The sequence below is a fragment of the Schistocerca americana genome, chromosome 4 (genome assembly GCF_021461395.2).
Source record: "Schistocerca americana isolate TAMUIC-IGC-003095 chromosome 4, iqSchAmer2.1, whole genome shotgun sequence".
Taxonomy (NCBI): Eukaryota; Metazoa; Arthropoda; class Insecta; order Orthoptera; family Acrididae; genus Schistocerca; species Schistocerca americana.
Window position 1 is genome coordinate 98,256,324 of NC_060122.1, and position 22,519 is coordinate 98,278,842.

Here is a 22,519-nt window from a genome sequence, read left to right on the forward strand (position 1 = left end):
TGAAACATGTCCATCGATGGTAAACCTATTTCAGCACTCTCCTATAGACAAATGCAAATGTATGTGAAGTACGCCATTTCCTTGCCACGTCTTGGACACAAATCGAGCCTTTAGATTCATAATTGCAGTGGTTTTTGTGAGGTACTGTAAACCATATATATGCTGTCAAGTCTGAAGAATTTTTATAACCACTAGTATTTACGATATCCAGTGTTTTATGGGGCTATACGATAAGTTAGTTTATTTGGTTATAAGCATATGGGGTCTGAAGATGGCAAAATGAATTGCCGAAACTGGTTTCGTCCAGAATCAAATAAAATATCTCAAAGTATATGGCTGTTGGTGAAGTTTATTGACATTGAAAAGATATTTGTTTAGTTTGAGTTCGAAAGTAAAGAGGCACTATGTCAGAGAGGTAGTTGGGGAGGAGTAGGGAAACGGGAGATGTGGGGGTAGGAGAGGTGGAGAGGAGAGGGGGAGGGGTGAGAAGAGAGGAGTGGAGGGGAGTAGAGTGGGAGAGGCCAACAGTGCCCTCTGGTGGTTGTCGTGGTGGGTGGTGCTGGTGGTGGGTGATGCTGGTGGTGGTTGTGAACCAGGCCAACTGGTCTCTAGACCTCAACGTGAGCACACAGAATTTCATATTCCTGCCAATAAATTTGAATTTCCCGCCATTTTTTGAATTTCCTTCTAAAATTTCAAATTCCCGTTATTTCTTATGGTGAAAGAAGGCTAGGGAGAGCAATTTCCTGAGAGTGACCCACGTGCCAACTGAAGGAAACCAAGACATCATCAGGGAGTGGGTGTTTAATTAATTGATCAATTAATTAATTTGCGTAATTAATTTGATATCCAGTGTCCCAGAACTCTCTTTATCCTACCTACTAGCATTGTCACCATTCCACTGTAGCATAATTAGCATCATCATCAATGTTTCAAAACTCATAATTGTTGTTAACCAATGTGATTTTTTTAAGAAAAACATTAATTATTGCTATCGGTTTTATATATTTTAACAATGTTTTTTAGATATGTGTACCTCCGACTGAAAAGTGGTTTCATCCACTGCCAATCCGCCCATTGATGGGATACTGAAACAGCAATAAAGAAAAGAACATCAATCTACAGTGTAAAACACTGATGTGAAGATATCTGAACGGTTGTCAGCTGAAGTATCGTAGTAAGATGTCGACGTCATCCAGCTACAATCTCCAAACTTCATGGTATACGCCCAGTTCCGTTCACGTCATGGACATCGCACCTCTTGAGGAATCCGCGTAGCTAAAAGACTGCGGGAACGCAAGTTTCATTATCAAAGTCTCCTGTCTCACTAAGGGAAGGACTACCATTATGTCAGGACCTGTCTTGTCTTCTATCCGCACTGGAGTTTTGAAATTCAAGGTGAAACCAAAAAAAAAAAGAAAAAAACGCCACAGACTCCCTGAAGACAATATGCCTTGGTGTATAACTGCTAAACTCTGTTGCTTTGTGGAAGAATGGGCACCCCTGAAAGTAAGACGATCTGCTGACAGCGAATGACTAGGCTGTTACTGGATGTTATTGTTAAACAAGAAGTAGAAATTATAATTGCAGCTTACGAAATTACAAGGACCAGTCTATAGTGAGGATCCTAGAACAAGTCTGTTTTGCAAGGACAAATTTATGCGGTAGGGGTGTTGATAAAATATGATATACTGACATTTTTCCAAAAATATCTATATATATCGGTAATACTTTGCCCACCGATACATCGACATCAGAATGACAACATCCAGTGCCGAAATTTTCATTTTCTATCAGATTTTTTTCACAATTTTCGGTAAATATTCGTTGTTGTTCATTTGAAGTTGCAGTAGATCGTAATTTTGTTTTCACTGTGTGAAGGAGTCTCCACTATTTCTTCACATCGGCATTCTTCAAAAACAGTTGCTGAAAACGATGAACAAAAATCTAAATGTCAAAATTAGTCTTAGCGGTCTGCGCAAACGTGTGAGGGGAAATGCTGTCGTAATCGGCGCTCGGCGCTGCTAACAGAAACTGAAACTAAACGTTGCACTACGAATTTTGACACTAGAAATGCTAGGTTGTTGGCGTTGGCAGAAGTGAAAAAACAGGGAAGTCGACATGCAGTGTTCCGCAAACATCAGATATGTGACGGAACCGAATAACGGGCCCATCATCATCATCATAAACTAAAGGCTATGCCTTGTTGTCGATTTAGCCACGCCACTCTCTCCATTGTCATCCTCTTCAATTCTTCATACGATTTTATACCCGTATCTTCTTTGATGTTATTAAAGTACGTTGCTCTTGGGCTGCCTCTTGGTTCTTTTTCCTAAAAAATTTTCTTCAAATACAATCTTTGGGAACTGGTTGTGTCTCATTATGTGCCCTATCATTTTTGATTTTCTTCTTCCAATATAATTTAGCAGCGTTCTGTTCTCATTCACTTCCCTTAAGACCTGTTCATTACTTTTTATATCTACCCAGTTTGTTTTCGTCATTCTTCTCCATATCCACATTTCCACTGCTTCCAGTCTTTTTTTCTCTGCCTTTCCCAGAGTCCACGTTTCACACCCGTATGTTAAGACACTCCAGACAAAAGTTTTGGCAAACTTTTTCCTACTTTCTAGGCTCATATGATTGTCTATTAGTAAATTCCTTTTGTTTTGGAAAGCTTGCTTTGCCAAGGCTATTCTTCTCTTTAAATCTGTGATACATTTATTGTCGCCAGTGAATGTGCTCCCCAAATAACAGAAGTTCTCAACTTGCTCTAGAACATCATCTTCTAGTTTAATATTAACTTTGCCATTTTCTTTTGTCTTCCCTACTACCATAGTTTTTGCTTTCTTCTTATTTATTTTTAGATTATATTCTCTTAGGATTTTGGCAAATTTTAGCAACATAAACTCAATTTCCTTTACTGAGTCAGCAAGTACTACTATATCATCTGCAAAATGGATACAGTGTATTCGCTCCCCGTTAATTTTAATTCCTTTGGTTATTTTTTTCAATTTGTCAATGGTTTGCCAAATAAGTTGAACAAATATGGTGATAATGGACCCATCACACACTTATTGTGCTACTTACATGCAGTTACCATCATTAACAAAGTGGTTAACGCCAAGCGTGAACGTGCATCGTTTTCCTTTTAGTTGTTCCTCAAAGGGCGATAGGCAGGCTGCTAGCTTCTTGATGTACAGACTGTATAATAATAAGTCAAAACTTAAATACACAGCCCTGAAACAGGCAGTATATTTACAATGTGCAGCCGATATTTTTACAGGCACGTATGTCGATATTTTCTCGGCCGATATATCCATATATTGAAACTTTCCTAGGATATATCCAGTGCCGGTAAAGACATTATTAAAATATCGATACATCGGATTCCCGATACTTTTAAAAATATCAGCAGTCCTAGTATGCGTGCACCGACTGCGCAAAATTGTCAGCAGAGTATCTGATGCAGACTGACGAGTAGAACGCTTTGCCGGATTCCCCTTTGTGGGAAGTCCAGTGTACGCCCACATGTAGTGTGCGATGCCGGGGATCTCCACAGCGCACGGCGAGCTGGTTGCGGAGGTACAACGCAGCGGGAGCAGACGAGGAATTACGTCCGCCGATATTACACCGGTAACGGCGCAGTCCGTAGGAGGTGGAACACACGACAGTCGGGGGCGCCACAGCTGACCTCTGCTGGGCTCAACCGACAGCAGGCAGCCACTTCGCCGCGATAAGGCGGGGCGCGTTTGCATTTTAAGAGATTACTTATTTATTTGCGGAAAGTCCGCTTTTTCCAATGCAGCACTGCGTTGCACCCATCTTGTAATGACACCTTTTGCCTCGAGACGTGTTGTTCGCTGTATAAGGAGCACCGGTCTGTCGCACCTTGCTGCAACTGTGGAAGGATTCTTATTTCGTTTCATCTGTGAAAATTATATAAAAAAACGGAGCGGTATACGAGGAAATGCGTATGTATTATAAAAATGGATGTATGTGAACCTTGCTAGATGTGCAGTGAGTGCAGAGGATTGCTAACCTAAGGGGCCCGGGTTTGATTCCCGGCCTGGTCGGAGATTTTCACCATTCAGGGCCTGCGTATTGTGTTGCCCTTACGTTCGTATTGAAATAAGTGATATTCCACTGTTGAGATGATTCTACGGGCCCGTCCCGAAAGCCAATTAAAAGAAAACTTGTGTGTGTGTGTGTGTGTGTGTGTGTGTGTGTGTGTGTTGCACGTCTCCTCCTAAAACAATGGATCGATTTCATCCAAACCGGGTACAGATGTCCCCTACGCTCAGGCAACACTCGCTGTCAGAGTACGGACAACCTATCACAGTTCATGAAATATGACGTCATAAACAATGCGATGCGTGAAAAATTGCCGCATTATGTGTGACGTTTAAATTTGCTACCTCTGTGCTACTAACTCTGTTTCCAACATATTTCGCAGACAGTAACCACATATGCCACAGAATGTACCCACACAAATATACGTATCATATACGTATGACATGTACTTCAAGGGATATGGCGTCATGAACACGGAGATGCGCGAAAAAATACCGCATTATGGCTTCCTTACTACTGAGACACTGCTACAATCGAGTCATCTTAAAGCAAAATCTGAGTTCTGGCAGCGCTTTTGACTGCTTTCAACAGCGAAGCGCAAACAGCTGTAGGCGAAAATATTAGCCGTCTATGGAGCTATGAACAGGCGCTGCCGTAGAGACGTTTACAAAATCGCGTTGAAGACACGCAAAGTAGCTCTGCCCAGCGTACAGAAATGAATACTACAAAACACAGTTCATTTTTTTGTTTTATGTACAGGAAAGCACGAATTTTCTTCCCATGCCCCCCCCCCCCCCCCCCCCCCCCACGTACACTTACCACCCGAAACTTTAAAAAGTTCGAGCTCACATGTATTAAATAGTTTCAAACGTCTGATTACTTTCCGAATGAGTTAATGTGTTAAATATTTGACGTTAAGCGTTTAAAAGTTTTATTATTGAAGACTCGAAACCAAAATTATTTTGTTTTATTGATTTCAGATTATTCTCCTGTGGAATAGCGAAAACGCCAAACCCAAAACTTTTAAGAAACACTACTTCTTCACACATCTCAATGTTTATGACGGCGTATTACACTGATATAATTTGGCAGGCAAATTGAGTGGTATACGTTGACACTGTGTCCAAATGTGTTGCGAGAAGACAGAACAGCAAAAAAAAAGTAATAAATGAAAACATCACTCATGATGCTGAGGTTTTGCGCCTTGAACAGCGAAAATGTTGTAAGAGATAAACTGTGTTTCTATCATTATTTTGTGTGGGAGGGGGGGGGGGGGGGGGTGTCAACGGAAAAAAAGTTTCGAAATGAGTTAAAATTATGTGTAAGATGCTGTTATTCTCAAATACTAGATGAATACAGTCTCGGTAATTTGCAAGCCGTGAGTGACAATACCTCAAGACTTATACACAGTTTCTAACTTTAATAGTTGAACTGCTGCGTTGAACATTTAACATTAGATTATACCTGTTTATGAGTAGACTACGACACCAATTTGAATTTTTTAAATTCGGTCAGTATTTATGTACGAGGGTAGCTCAAAACGTAATGCACTGCAATTTTTTTTCTCAGCCCAAACCAGTGCTACGATTGCGAAACGCTACGCATGTATTGTTTGAAGTCTCCTGAGTGAGCGCGCCAAGTTTCCGTCACTTCCGACAGATAGCGTAGCTGCAGGACCCTTTCAAAATGGCGACTGTAGTTGATGTACGTTACAAGCAACGTGCCGTCATTGAATTTCTCACTGCAGAGAAAGAAACTGTGGGGAATATTCACAAACGCTTGTGCAAAGTTTATGAAGCATCCGCTGTCGACGTAAGTACAGTTAGTCGCTGGGCACGGAGGGCGAGCGTCTGAAGGCGGTTCGGCGGAGCTCTACGATTTGCAGCGGTCGGGGAGACCAACCACGGCTGTCACACCTGACATGTTGCATCGAGGTGATGATGTCATTCGCGAGGACAGACGCATTCGACTCGGCAGTTGGCGCTGCATCTGTCAATCAGCAAAGGAAGTGTGAATGCAATTATTCACACACTTGTATATTCAAAAATGTGAGCAAGATGGGCCCCGCGGTGTCTAACAGTGGATATCAAATCACACAGAAAAAACATTTGTCTTGATTTGTTGCAACGTTTTGAATCTGAGGGGGAGGCCATCTTGTCCCGGATTGTGACATGTGATCAAACCTGGGTTCACCCTATTGAGCCCGATACAAAACGACAGTCGATGGAATGGCACCATTCCCGCTCCCTACAGAAGAAAAAAATCGAAGCAACTGCTTCCGCCGGTGAGTGGGACTGTGAAGGCGTGATTCTCACTGATGTGATGCCAAGAGGCAGTACCATTAATTCAGAAGCTTATGCCAACACACTAACAAAACTCAAGACGCGCTTCCGGCGACTTCGGCGCCACAGCAACCAAGGAGATGTTTTGCTGCATCACGATAACGCTCGGCCCACACAAGGCTGAGGACTGCTGAACACATTGCAAAGCAGGGTTGTTATGTGTTACCCCATCCACCCTACAGCCCTGACCTAGCCCCCTCAGACTTCCACTTGTTTGGTTCATTAAAGGATGCCATTCGTCAACATCACAAATATTGGTGCCGACAGAGCATATAGGCCCTTGTTTCGCACTGGAGGAAGACCATAGAACGCGATGGAGATTACGTGGAAAAACAGGATGTGTTGATAGAACACCATTCTTTCGTGTGTGTAATTCTCATTAAGTTCAATAAAGAATTGTTGAACAAAAAAATGAGGTGCATTACTTTCTGGGCAACCCTTGTACATACATCTCGGCCATCACGGACTCTTAAGACCATCCGCCGACCTTATAACGTTCCTCCATAGATGGCGACATTGAACACTTTATATCCAGTTGTCATGGAAACCCAGCTGTTGAAGGTCCTTCTGCAGCTCATCCTCCCATCGCTTCCTTGGTCTTCCAATTGGTCAGTTCATAATTATATGAAACAAGCTGACAAACCTGGCATTGCCCAGGTATTGATTTTGCTAATTTTCTATTAGAAATGAACCCTGTTTGTAGTGTAATATCGACAGTTTCCGTGCGCTGGGCGCAGCTGCTTAACATGTCTACAATGCGATTTTGTAAATGTCTCTGTTGCAACACCTCTTCATGGCTCTATAGGTGGCTACTGGTTTCGCCTACAGGCCTTTACGCTTCGCCGTCGAAAGCTGTCAAAAGTGGTGCCAGGTGTCAGGGATTTCCTTAAGTCGACTCACCAGTGGAAGTGTCTTAAGAGCAAAGAACAGATCTACTAAAACTTCATGCATGATGAGCATTTTTTCACCCTTCTCAGTGTTCATGACATCAGATCTTTTGAACTATGTGCTGTACTATGGTACATTTGTGTAGGTACATTCAGCGGCATATGTGTATACTGTCTGGAAAATGTGTTGTGAATAGAGTTAGCAGCAAAGAAGTAATATGTTTAAACCTCGTGCACAATGAGTCAGTATTACGCGCATCTCAGTATTTATGAGATGATATCTCCTGAACTATGCGTGGTACCAAGGTATAATTTTGTAGGTGCCTTTAGCAGCGTATGTCGATACTGTTTGCTAAATTTGTTGCGAATAGAGTTAGTAGCACAGACATAATAGATTTAAACGTCATGAATGATGTGGCAGTTTTTCACACATCTATTGTTTATGACGTCATACACCTGAATTATGATAGATAGGTGGTTCTTACCCCAAACACGATTATTGGCAGACTGTAACGCATAAGCGTACCAAGTTTGGTTGAAATGGGTCCAGTGGTTTAAGTGGAGATGTGGAACACACACACACACACACACACACACACACACACACATACATACATTTTTGTTATAGGTATAGATACTGAAAAAAAAATTTTTGGTGCTTCTAGAACCGTTAGATAGGCAACCCGCTAATGAGAGTCGGGTGTCCGTTAGGCCATTTAGAACATAGGTGCCGCAGTTTATGATTTCCCATAGTATGGCATGCTATTTTGTAAAGCATTTTCATAAACATCTTGTTTACATTAAGCTACCATCCAAGATTGGCCGCGAGGTCACAAACCATGAAAAGTAGTCCTCAGACCGCTTCAGCAGCTCCGCGGAATTACGCCACAAGACATTCTGTACTGCCAAGTCCCATCCAGGTACAGCACTCATCCATTTGAATGCCGCATCATTCTCAGTAACGCGACGGTCCATAAAACTTTCCTCCATTGCAGCATGGAACGTCACGCATTCGTTGCTTTCATCAATGGCCATGTACCCACCAGAATTACGAAGTAACCTTTCTTCTGTCTCCCGATACAGCATTCTGCTGCTGATCGCTGCACCTGTGCTTCAGCGAAAGTCCTCTGCAGTAAATAGATGAAACGCATAATGTTTCTCAACCAGTTTCGGCTTCACAATAACAGCTCTGCCAATAGACCTGACCGTATACAGTTTAGCGTAAACATCTCGGACAAAGTTGTGTAACTTCAGTACAGTGGTGAGCCATTAGAAATCTTCCAATTCTCACCAGTAAGGGGGATAGCGCAGTGGTGAAAACATTTGATCGTAATCAGAAGCAGCATAGTTTAAACCCTTCTCCAGCCCCCGCCTTCCAAATGTGTGTTCCCAGTGGTTTCCTTGAATCTCTTAAGGCAGATGCCGAGACAGCTCTTTTGGAAGAACACAGCTACTCTTTTTCCCAAAACTGAGCATGTGCAATACTTCTAATGACGTTTTCGTGTACGGGTCATTAAAACCCAGTGGCGGCTCGTAGGTATACATTCTGGGTGTTCACACATTTTATAAAATCAGATAAATATGAGAGTGCGAAATTAATAGCATCTGATTGTCAACATATTTACAGAACTTCAGCCGCTATCAATAATAATAATAATAATAACAATAATAAGGTCACTTGACTAGAATACATATGAGGTGCTGAGAGCCATAAGTGCCAAAAGCACACCGTCTTCGACCTCCTTATTTAAGTGAATATCAGAGAAACCAGTGAGACAGCTTTTCGTGAAAGTACGCAGAATGTGGTCCTACAGTACAGATAAACCTGATGCACCATAAGATCAACAGATGTCAGAATCATGGATAGATGCTACAATCTCACAGTCGACGATTATGTGACTTATGGTTCTCAGGGTCTCAAATGGTTCAAATGGCTCTGAGCACTATGGGACTTAACATCCGAGGTCTTCAGTCCCCTAGAACTTAGAACTACTTAAACCTAACTAACCTAAGGACAGCACACACATCCATGCCCGACGCAGGATTCGAACCTGCGACCGTAGCGGTCGCGCGGTTCCAGACTGAAGTGCCTAGAACCGCTCGGCCACTCCGGCGGGCTTCTCAGCGCCCCAAATTGATTTACTGTATGATAAAACCTAAAATTTAATGGACTATATCTCGTTCAGAATCCCACAAAATAGGTTTTTCTATCAGTATAACTATAGCATATACTAATGTCCGATCTAATTTTACTGTATTGTGTGTGTTGTGTATTGAACTGAGGACCTAGAAACGACGGAGAGGCTTCGTCCTGCCGTAGCCCTCAGTGGTTTATAACCCCACAACAGGCCATAGCCATCCCACCGCCCCCCCACACCAAACCCAGGGTTATTGTGCGGTTCAGGCCCCAGTGGTGGATGTCTCAACCCAGCTCCTGTACAGTAGTCCTACTTTTTTTCAGGCTAGTAGAATGAAGGCAGGCATTAACGTGGAGTAGCATCACTTCACACAGTCTTCCTGACCGTTGTTCCAGGACTGCGTTTGCAAGATGTCTAAGTTGTTGACAATAAATGTCAGCAGTGATTGTTACACGTCGGGGAAGGAAATCGCTGTTGGATTAGATGCATAACATTATCTTTTGTGGATGCACGCAGGCCTCAGCACAGAAAGCTGTTGCTTTGTTTGGACTCAACCATTCCTACTTTCCCTAAGTTAGCATCAAGTCACCAGTTCACGTCACCAGTAATGATACAGAGTAGCAACTGTTGAGAGATTGCAGGGGACTCCCACTTCTAATTCGGTGTTATGTCGCTTCATGTTCTTAGGGAATATGATCATTATTGCGATTTTGACTTCATACATCATGATGAAATGGTGGGCAGTGATTAATGGTCTTGCTTGCGTGCTCTAAGGAAGGAATAACGGTAAGCTTTACCTGCGCTGAAAGGAATAGAGCGCCGATTCAAACGACTACAATAAAAGCTCACGGTGACGGTGGGCGAAGGGAAGCGCGTTTTTTTCTGTGGAATTTGGGAGGAGACATTTCCGGACGGCCGAGTTCCGCGGTCTCATTGTGCAGACACGTTGGGTGGCGCCGGTCGGGGGCAGCTGTGTCCAGGTAGATTGACTAGCGCCGAGAAGTCGTTGCTGCAATGGCCAGCACATTGTAGATCAGCAATAAATAAGAGGCTGGGCCCTTTGTAGGGAGGAAGCCGACAAAACAACTGAGAGCGTTCTGCGAATTTCCGTGGGACAGGGCCACTGGCGTCCAGACGTCCAGACTCTGAAAGCACGAGGCTTTTAGCAAGTTTATGGCCATTCGTTGGAAACTTCGAAATGGATGCAACAGGAGAGATAACAAGCTTTTTGTGGAGGGCTATGGTTCCATCCTGGTCAATTTGTTAGCAAAAGACATGGCAAACGTGTGGGAAAGAAGCTACGAAGCTGAATCTTTTTTTTCCTTTTCTCCCAATTAAGTCTCTGATTGGTCAAATCAGTGTATGCAGAGCTAGGGCCTCTGTCCCAGCTTCGAATGCCGGGTTCCAGCTCGTAATTGGCTTGTTCTAAAGTGGGGGAAGTCTAAGAGGTAAAATGTGCTGTGCTACTGAGCTGAGGAGGAAAGTGGGCAGGGAGAGAAGAGAACACTCCTGTACCGGCACTTCGCTAGTAGAGAACTGCAGGTTTCTACCTAAACGGTGATACTTATGTCCTTTGCTAGTGTGCCACTTAGAGCCTGCGCCAGTCACCTTCTGAACCGTCAGAGGTACTGCTTCTAGCATCACATACACAGTAAGTGATGCGTGGGTGTACTTATTTGTCTTGAGTCGGCCATCTAAACATTTGACATATTCCGTCACACACAGATGTGATACGGAGTCGAATTGGCTTGGCAGACCAGCAAACGGGTCTACCTGCACACTGGAATCCACCGTGCTTTCAGAGACTCATAGGAAAGTACCTGCATTCCGAATTAATCGAACGCGAGACCGCATACTTGCATTTTTCGGGCGCGCGCCATTAATAACAGATTTCGGCCACCTTGGACTTCAGTAGCCGAACGCATCGTGGTGTGCCGCCCTGACCAGCTGGAGGGTAAAGTATTCTCTGCTATGGCATTGAGCTCCAATATATGTTTCTCTGCACCCTGTTCTTTCGAATCACATTTTTCTTTTTGGAATGGTAGAATACAGATGCTTGATGGTGGCATAGTTTTTGTACCATATCCCGGATTCACTTAATGAAGTAAGATAAAGCGATTAGTGTCCGGTTAGTGTCGCGTTCGATCCCCAGCTGATCACTTTGTCCACCATAGAGTCCATAGTAGTGAAAGCGTTTGTCAAATAAAGATGTTTGTGTGACGTTTCTATAGTCATGTTTTTTGTCTTGTTTTTTTTGTATCCCGCCTGGAAGGCGGCTCGTGGGTAGGAGCAGGAAAAGGTGAAAATCTCCCCGTACTGCAGTGTGAATTAAAATCATCTTTACTTTAGCAACTTTGCCCTGAGATGCGAAACTGAAGCGAAGTGTCCGGCCGTCTGCTCTTGATCAAATGGGCAGAATCTGAAGCGGAGCACGTTGAGCTCTCCCGCTCCGGCTAGACTGCGCTGTCGTCGGTGTCTCATAGTGCCAACTTATGAAACTATGCCGTGGCATCGTTGCTATCGATACCACATTGTTATGTTAAGATTGAATAATTCTATAGTCATTTATAGCACAACTTTTCCCTGAGTTCTGATTAACAGTACCTTCCTATTTTATTATTTAAGTCTAGATTTGATATGTAAGTAGAAGGTTTTCATGGTCACTGTTGTTCACGACGCAAATTGATGATGAGCAAGCAGAGATATGCACATGGCCACCTGGTGATTTTTGTGATTTTCGCTTAGAGCACGCAGTACCCGTATACACGATTTTTGAATGTTTCCCGTTCCGTGGAAACGTCACACAGTGGTGGTATAATAACAGTTCGTCTCACTTGCCCAATCTGGTGTACAATGACATAGGTCATCGAGGATTAATGCGTTTAAACAATCTGCACCAAACCTCAAAGGGCTTCCTGAAGGTGGGGAGTTCAAATGGTTCAAATGGCTCTGAGCACTATGCGACTTAACTTCTGAGGTCATCAGTCGCCTAGAATTTAGATCTAATTAAACCTAACTAACCTAAGGACATCACACACATCCATGCCCGAGGCAGGATTCGAACCTGCGACCGTAGCGGTCACGCGGTTTCAGACTGAAGCACCTTTAACCGCACGGCCACACCGGCCGGCTAAGGTGGGGAGTCACTTATGTCAAAACGATTCTTGTTAAAATGAGAAAAACAATTTCTTGCCGTGCTCTGACCTGTCGCATAATCCCCATACACTGGCTGGCTCCGCTGCTGTCCCACTTCTACTGAACTCAAACAGAAGAGTACGTTCCGATTTCTCCACATGGCACATCATTTTCTTGCCCGAGTAGCTCCGCTGACTATCTCCAAACGACGAAATGGCAGTTTGTAAGCTCAAACAGCAACTGTGAACACAGATAAAAAATGAATGTCGATAAATAAACCCGTAACAAGCGGAATACCAAAATGCAAAACAAAAACGCTACGAACCTATGCGGCCTGCCGAGCTCCGCCGAAACATCACGAAGCGCCAGCTATTGCTCTAGCGCCCAGATCGTTGTTGCAGATCTGCTGGCATCGTGTAAACGCTGAGGCAGTGGGAGTGGGGCAAGCGCTTTTATCTGGGGTTCAGGTACTGGCTTCAGCCAACATCGCTACAGTGTATTGTCAAAGGAGACATAACATTTTCTACTTACTTGCGTCCATAGTCCTGCATTGTTTTAGGAATGAGAACATTTTTCTCCTTATTACAGTTCTTTCCATTAAAATTGCAACACCAGGTAGAGTTACGTTTAAAATATCGATATATCGATATGCTGAATTTCTTTAAACACATCGATATTTATAGGTGACACTTTTACCTCTACTTCGATGTATCGAGTGCTGATATTTTTATTTTATGTTATAGTTTTTTCGCAATTTTCGATAAATATATAAAACTCTCCTTTTGAAATTGTAGTAAAACATCATTTTACTTTGGTGTGCGAAGAAGTCTTACTACTTTTTCAGTTTTCACCACGTCCAATCTCTGACTGTGTTAAGCAAGTATAGATGGCACAAAGAAGAAGTCTGATTGGACCGGGGGATGGCGCTGTGAATGGAATAACAAGATTTCGGATGAAGAAATAGCAACAATTTTCACATCGGCAATTCCTGACATACGCATTCTTCACAAACAGTTGTTGAAAATGATGGACAAAAATCTAAATCACAAGTTTGGTCTTCGCAGACGACTCTGGGTCTGAGGGGAGATGTTGACATAATCAGCGCTCGGTGCTACCAACAGAAATTGCAATGTTCAACTTCACCACGCTATTTTGACATCACTACTGCTAGGTCGCTGGCGCTGGCAGAAATGAAGAAACATAGAAGTCGACATGAAGCGTTTCGGACAAATCTGATATGTACGAAACCGAATGACGGACACATCGGACACCTTTTATTGTGCCACTTACATGCAGTTACCATTATTAGCAAAGGGGTTATCACAAAGCATGAACGTGCATCGTTTTCGTTTCAGTTCTTGCTCTAAGGGGGATAGACAGGCTGCTAGCATGTTAATGTACAGAATACCCAATAATAAATCAATACTTAAATATACAGCTGTAAAACAGCAGTAGATTTACAATGTGCAGTCGATATTTTTGTAGGGCAATACGTGGCTCTCTTTTCCTTTCGATATATCTATTATTCTTTGGATATGCCAGTAGCTGAAAATGACGCTATATTAAATATCGATATATCAGATACTCGACGTTTTTCAAAATATCAATAGCCCTAACACCAGGAAGTAATGACGCAGGATACGAATTGTATGTTTATTACATCTACACGGTATGTGGTGATATACTGCTGGGTTGGAGATCGGTTTCATGCTCTAATATTCAAGCTCCTGTCCTCAGTGGAACAGCAGTGTAATTGAGTAAGAGTTTTTCAGTATTTCACAATACGTAGGGAACTTTTCAAGATTTAATTGTCGGTCCAATATGGCGATATGTGTAAAATAGTTTCTTTTTGCCATTGAAAGCCTCATCTTTAGAAAGAAAAAGGAAAGGCAGACAGTGCTTCCACACTGGCAGCATCAGTAATTCAGCAGGTAAATTCGATAAGAGCGAATCATAATGCACAATTCATTCACATGACATCCGTTGTGCTGGGATATAGGAGTGTCTACATAGCGGTGAGAACGTTTGCGTATGTTGAAAGTAGGAAGAGTAACATGTGATGGACGGGGTGCCATGGTAGGATCGTGAGGAAGAATGAATTTGACGTTATTCTGCGCTATTTTCGTAAACAGGTTCTGTTAGGGCAAGAATTTCCGTGCATACAAGCTGAGACATCACGAAAGCTTCTGGGGAACTATACAATTTCTGAGAATTCGACTTGGTTCATATTTTAGTTAGCCATGTGGCTGCAGTAGAACAATGAGAACATTGCTAGATGCACTTGTGATGGTATGTAGCTACGTGCAGCGATGCGTCAGCCACATGTCATGCATGTCCCGTTATAATTGCTAGGGAGAAAGCAGCCTGTGCTATTCTGAGATGGTTTTATGAAGTATATGCTATAGTGAGTCGCTTAGCAATTAGGAATTAGGTCATCATTGGACTGCAGGTAGAGAGAGAGATCCCACCAGTAGCGGTGAACACACACGTGCGCGGCCTAGAGGATTACTTGGCGCTTATTTTGATGGACATGTGATGGCAGTATAAGACTCAAAGAACTTTAACTGTAGAGGTGACTTTGACATGCCATTGGCAGTGGCGTGAGAGTGATGGATCATGCTGGTTTGCGTCTGGCAGTGGCTCATTTTGGTGTCAACATGCACGAACCCTTGGAGCACCTTCAATCTGCAAATATGTCTTCGCTCCCGTCCGGTCACGTCAGCAACGGTGCCTAGGTGATCACGTATTTTGAGATGAATTTCTCAGGTGTCAAGTATGAAAGGGATACCGCCACCTCATGCCAGAGGGACCTGAAGAGGTACCTGTGCATTACTTGTCAGCTGCCGATGCATCCTGACCTCTGGGAGCGTGTGCAGTAGTCTCTTATGCGGTCCAGTGGATTGGTGGTGGGGGGGGGGGGGGGAGGCGGGTGGTATCTGCGCATGTTGTTTGCGAGTCTGTTGTATTATTTTGCAAGCAGGTCTGTAGGCTGTGCTATGCATTGTTTGGGCAGTTTACGAGTTGATTTCGTATCTGCACATGAGTGTACTGCATTATTTAGGAGTTTGCATGTCTGTGTGCTGTGTACTGGAATTATTTCCGTAATTTAGGAGTTGTTAGTGTGTCTGCAGAGCATTATTTATGAGTAGTTTACAGGTCTGTAGGCTGTGTGGCATGACCCCAAGTATGTTAGAGTGTGTGTTTTGTATCAGCATGATAAATATACTATCTAAAATGCATTCTTAATTAATTGTTCCAAAATAAATAAAGTACACCCCTTCCTCTATTCAGCAGCCCAATGCAGGCTGAGTCATTTTCCCCCTCCAGACAGCCATCTTGGGTTACATCACGGAACGGACAACAGCGCCCTCTGGTGGTGGTACTGTGTACTAAGTCAGTTGGACTCCAGACCCTATGGCGAACACACTGGATGGCGGTAGTGCCTAAACTTGTTTAAATAAAGACTGGCAGTTGACGATTAGTGTGCATGTTCGCAGAATCTTTTAGATGGATTATTATTTTGACAATTTATGAGTTGTTTGGCTCTCTGGACATAAATGTATTGCATTATTTACGAGTGGTGTGCAGATCTGTAGACTGTGCAGTGCATTATTTTGACTGTTTACAATTAGCAAGCACATCTACAGAGCATTATACATGGGTTATTTTGGTAATTTAGGAGTAGTAGTTTTCAGGTCTGTAGGCTGTGTGTCATGACCCCCAGCATGTCAGAGCATGTGTTCTGTATCACTGTGATAAATATACTATCTTTCAAAATCCATCCCTAAGTAAATTGTTCCAAAATAAATAAAGTACACTCCTTCCTCTCCCCAGCAGCCAAGTGCAGGCTGAGTCATCTTCCTGCCAATCCTTAGGAAGAGGTGGTGGTCAGATGACTTAGGTTAGTGGAGATAGTCCAAGTGCCATTTCTTTCACGCCATTTTATTATGTTAGTAGAAATAGCCCAAGTGGACTTTGTTTACTGCCAAAATTTAAATTTCCCTCCAACTCCTAGGAAGAGGTGGCAGTCGGGTGACTTAGGTTAGTGGAGGTAGCCCAAGTGACCTATCTTTCCACCATTTTCTTAGTTTAGTAGAGATGTGTTGCATTGGTCTGATGGAATTTGAACTTCCCACTAGGGAGGCATAGCGGGGGGTATGTCACTTTCCTGCCAAAAGAGGCCATCTTGGATAACGGTACTTGCGTCATCTGCTGACATCATGGCCGCCATACTGGATGATGTCATCGCCGCCATCTTCGATAGATCTGGCAACAATGGAGAGTGGGGGAGCACATACTTCGTCCCACTACTCACGACTTCCAAGGTGCAATGGTTCATAAAAACATGTCACTCCTTGGTAAAACCATGGGTGAACTGGCACATGGGGATCCGATCCAGACCGTGCATATCAGTAAAACATCTCCAAAACTCTGTTGAAAGACGAGTTGGGACATCATATGACAATCCACGTGTGATAGGATAGGTGCTCTCTGGGTTCGTTTTATGCGCCCTTGCGCCTTGGAAGTTGTGGCACATGACATATTAGTTTTATACGACCTGAAGGTACACCTCCAGGGTATGAAACCGGCCATCACACAGGGAAAAACACAATAAACAGCTATTGTGGATTTGGACTTCCAATCAATTTAATATACCTTATTTTACCATCTTTGATTTTAAATTATTTAATTGTCCTTCACATTATGTACAAGTTCTTTAACTGTGGTTGCCCGACCTATTAATTTTATTTGTAAGCTTTGTTTTGTTTATTCACATGTGCACAGTCTGCTTTATTCTCATAGTTTCTTGTACGCATCTGTGTGCTAATGAACATGTGCCTGATGATACTTTGAAGTCGCTACCAGCGTGGACCAAATTTCGTTGAGTCGGGGGTCTGCATTGCCAGCCTAACATGATGGTAGGAAGACATAGGATCCAGAGAGTTCATCGATTAGTGACAGGATGACAGTCAGGTCGGTGCTCCTCCGGAAGGTAGTTCGTACTCCTTCCCTGTTGTAATTGAAATATCCCCCACCACTGATAACTCTGCTGTGGTCCAAACTTCCGTTAGTTCTGGCACTCTGTTGGCGGCCCCCAGATTGCAAGTATTGGACACTTGTGTTAGGAATACACTGGTAGATGGACAAAGATATTGATGTTACTGAAGTTTGATTCTTGGAGGACGATTAGTCTTTTTCCTTCGATTGTGATTTTTAGGTAAAAAATTTCGCTAACTCATTTTTACTTTACATTTCGTATATCTTCTGCTTAATTTGGCATTGTTGTGTAAACTTGGGATGCTGGGCTTTGGTTCGGTAGCAGGTCTGCCGGATGTGTTGGTTTTACCATAGAATGTTGAACTACCTACTGTGTTTTAGTTGGTCATGCAATTCCGCATTCTGATAAGCCGTGTGTTAGTTTGTCATTTGTACTTTTTGGATACTTAGCGGATTTGTCTTTGTCTTCACTATGGAATCGTTTGACTGATACGTTCATGACGTTTTTGGATGTTGGTTGCTGGATTAAAGCTGTGGAGATCAAACGAAAATTTAAATTTTTTGTGTGAAACAAATATCTATACGTAGTAACAATTCCCAAGAGCTTCTAATTTCTGGATTTTCTTGGAGACAGAACGAATTTGGTATTTACCCTACCTCGTGGCCCCCGCTTCCTTGCGTAAAGTGTAAATAACAATGTGCTGAGTTGACTGAATATCTGTATGCAACACGGATTTTTCCTGCTTTTCGTTGCCCGGATTTAACTGAGGTAGTGCGATTATTCGCCCACTATCTCACGACGAGCCCCGAGTTCCACGATTGTGAATCTGTCCCTCCAATCGCTTCAGCAGGTACACTATACAGAACAAAATGATTATTTACCCCTAGGGGACATTTCTGTTGGTTGCTGATTCAAGGGTTTTTATTCGCGTTTGGTTATTTACTGTAGAAATACCTCCGCAGTCCCGATACACATCACTAGCACAGCCGACTGCTACCTGGGCATTGGGATAAGAACAGAATTCAAAGTAACAGTAACTGATGTTCTGCAAATGGACAAACCCGAGCGGGCTGAATGCTTCCTCTCTTTTCCTTGACAAAACTTACTGTTTCCAAAACCTGGGCTGTAATACCTTCTGTGTTCCTATTTAATACAAGTGTTTGTGTGCGGTACCTGTTATGAGAAATTTATCTGTAGTGTTCCAGGGTTTATAGAGTGATGTTTCCTTTGAAACCCATAACTCTATAATGATGTTAAACTTCCTGGCAGATTAAAACTGTGTGCCCGACCGAGACTCGAACTCGGGATGTTTGCCTTTTGCGGGGAAGTGCTCTACCAACAGAGCGACCGATGCACGACTCACGCCCGGTGCTCACAGATTTACTTCTGCCAGTATCTCGTCTCCTACCTTCCAAACTTTACAGAAGCTCTTCTGCGAAACATACAGAACTAGCACTCCTGAAAGAAAGGATATAGCGGAGACATGGCTTAGCCACAGCCTGGGGGATGTTTCCAGAATGAGATTTTCACTCTGCAGCGGAGTGTGCGCTGATATGAAACTTCCTGGCAGATTAAAACTGTGTGCCCGACTGAGACTCGAACTGGCAGAAGTAAAGCTGTGGGTGCCAGATGTGAGTCGTGCTTCGGTAGCTCAGTTGGTAAAGCACTTGCCCGCGAAAGGCAAAGTTCCCGAGTTCGAGTCTCGGTCGGGCACACAGTTTTAATTTGCCAGGAAGTTTCATATCAGCGCACACTCCGCTGCAGAGTGAAAATCTCATTCTGGAAACATCCCCCAGGTTGTGGCTAAGCCATGTCCCCGCTATATCCTTTCTTTCAGGAGTGCAAGGTTCGCAGGAGAGCTTCTGTAAAGTTTGGAAGGTAGGAGACGAGATACTGGCAGAAGTAAATCTGTGAGCACCGGGCGTGAGTCGTGCTTCGGTAGCTCAGTTGGTAGAGCACTTGCCCGCGAAAGGCAAAGGTCCCGAGTTCGAGTCTCGGTCGGGCACACAGTTTTAATCTGCCAGGAAGTTTCATATCAGCGCACACTCCGCTGCAGAGTGAAAATCTCATTCTGGTATAATGATGTTGTGTGGAAAAGTAGGTTGTAAGAACCGTAACTGCCACCTAAGGGCCGGATGTTGAAGTAACAAGAAAATCGTGTAAGGGTGATCGATATAAAGTTAAATGTGGAGCAGGCCATCAGTTGTCATGGAGACGGGCGGCTTGGAGTATAATTGCATCCGCGGTAAGGCAAAGAAGCCAAAGATGTACCGGTGAAGGGCGCCATTGCTCACCGTCGAGACAGGGACGTCGGTGAACCGACGACTAACCATTGATACAGAAGTGGACAGCCTAAAACTCGGCGATGACAGCGTATCAGCGGCGAGAAACAGTCTGTTAAAGTGGCGCACTACCCGCCTGTAAGAAGATGATACTGTATCGGTATTTCGCGATGTACAGGGTGAACACCTAAAACTTGCACCGCAGACATCCCGGAAATGAAAAGCGCTGTTGATGTGTGGTTTCCACAGAACAGATTGGTAGTCAGCGGCTCGTCTCGGACACCTCTTGTTCGCATTGACGGCACTTTGAACAGTGGACGTTACATTTCAGATGTGTTACGACCCGTGACTCTACCGTTCATTCGATCCCTGCGAAACCCTACGTTTCAGCAGGATAATGCTCGACCGCATGTTGCAGGTCCTGTACGGGCCTTTCTGGATACAGAAAATGTTCGACCGCTGCCCTGGCCAGCACATTCTCCAGATCTCTTACCAACTGAAAACGTCTGGTCAATGGTGGCCGAGCAACTGGCTCTTCACAATACGCCAGTCACAACTCTTGATGAACCGTAGTATCGTGTTGAAGCTGCATGGGCAGTTGTACCTGTACACGCTGACTCTGTGGTGTCACCGCCAGACACCACACTTGCTAGGTGGTAGCCTTTAAATCGGCCGCGGTCCGTTAGTATACGTCGGACTCGCGTGTCGCTACTATCAGTGATTGCAGACCGAACGCCTCCACACGGCAGGTCTAGAGAGATTTCCTAGCATTCGCCCCAGTTGTACAGCCGACTTTGCTAGCGATGGTTCACTGACAAATTACGCTCTCATTTGCCGAGACGATAGTTAGCATAGCCTTCAGCTACGTCATTTGCTACGACCTAGCAAGGCGCCATTATCATTTGCTATTTATCTTGTGATGCATGTACCATCATACCGATGTTCACCAATTATGGATTAAAGTTAAGTATTCCAACAGATACGTACTATTTTTGCTAGTCTCATATCCCTGACCTGTTCCAGACCTCACGCCATCCTGCGTGAGCTTTAACGCGTGCCTTTCGGCTACCCGTCACTGTGGATTGGCTGTCTTGTCACTCCACAACAGACTCAATGCCCAGGCGTATCAAGGCCGTTATTACGGCCAGAGGTGGTTGCTCAGGGTACTGATTTCTTAGGATGTATGCACCAAATCGCGTGAAAATGTAATCACATGTCAGTTATAGTATAATATATTTGTCCAATGAATACCCGTTTATCATTTTTTCTTGGTATAGCAGTTTTAATGGCCAGTAGGGTATTTCTGTGAAAACACACTCTTTAAATGAAAAATGCCTGTTGACAGTAACAAAGGAACTGTAGGATAAATTAGAAGGTCAGTGGTATTTATTGCAGGATTCTAGTGCGAGTCAGTTACGAGATATCGCATTTTGAAAAGTTCCCACTCTGACATTTGTACAGTACCTGTTGCAACACACACTAAAGGAAAACGCAAGTGCATACACTAGTTATGTGGATTCTGACCAGTAACGAGAGATAATGATGATGATGTTTGGTTTGTGGGGCGCTCAACTGAGCGGTGATCAGCGCCTGTACAAGTTCCCAACATTTGCTCAGTCCAATCTCGCCACTTTCATGAACGATGATGAAATGATGACGACAACACAAACACCCACTCATTCGAGGCAGGTGAAAATCCCTGACCCCGCCGGGAATCGTACCCGGGACCCCGTGCTGGGGAAGCGAGAACGCGACCGCGAGACCACAAGCTGCGGACAGTAACGAGAGAGTTGACCGTCATAGATTGTGTTCAAAATGACCACCCGCAGCGGCAGTATACACTTTCAGTCTGGTATGTAACGATTACTGCACTCATGCTAGCATTTCGGCAGAGATGTCCGAGCAGGCTGCAGCTGAATATCGTTGAATATCATCGAGTGTAATTGCTATATCCTTATAGACAGCATTTTTCAGCTTTCGACAAAGGAAAAATTCTACAGGCGTCAGCCGGCTGCCGTGGACGAGCGGTTCTAGGCGCTGCAGTCTGCAACCGCGGGACTGCTACGGTCGCAGGTTCGAATCCTGCCTCGGGTCAGTTTTAATCTGCCAGGAAGTTTCATATCAGCGCGCACTCCGCTGCAGAGTGAAAATCTCATTCTGGAAGTGAAGTTAAGTTTGAAGCAATCGATAGCCGGCACGGTAGCTCAGCGTGTTCGGTCAGAGGGTTAGCTGCCCTCTGTAATAAAAAAACTGAGTTAATCGATGAACAATGAACTTAAACGGATGTCTTACAACGTCCGCCCCGAGCAGACACAACGAACAAAAGCGAACAAAATTAGACTTTAAAAAAAAAAAAAAAAAAAAAAAAAAAAAAAAGGGGGGTTGCGTCTTTGATTCGTAATCAAAATCGTCTTCGGTCCCGGGTTCGATCCCCGCCACTGCCTAAATTTTGATAAATAATCTGCATTGGCGGCCGAAGACTTCCGGCATAAGAAGTCAGCCTCATTCTGCCAACGGTCTTGTCAAAGAGGGCGGAGGAGCGGATAGAGGTTCAGGGCACTCTCTTGTCTTAGGGGTGGGAAATTGCCCCTAAAGACGGAAGAATCAGCAATGATCAACGACATGAGGATGCAGAAGGCAGTGGAAACCACTGCATTAAAGACAC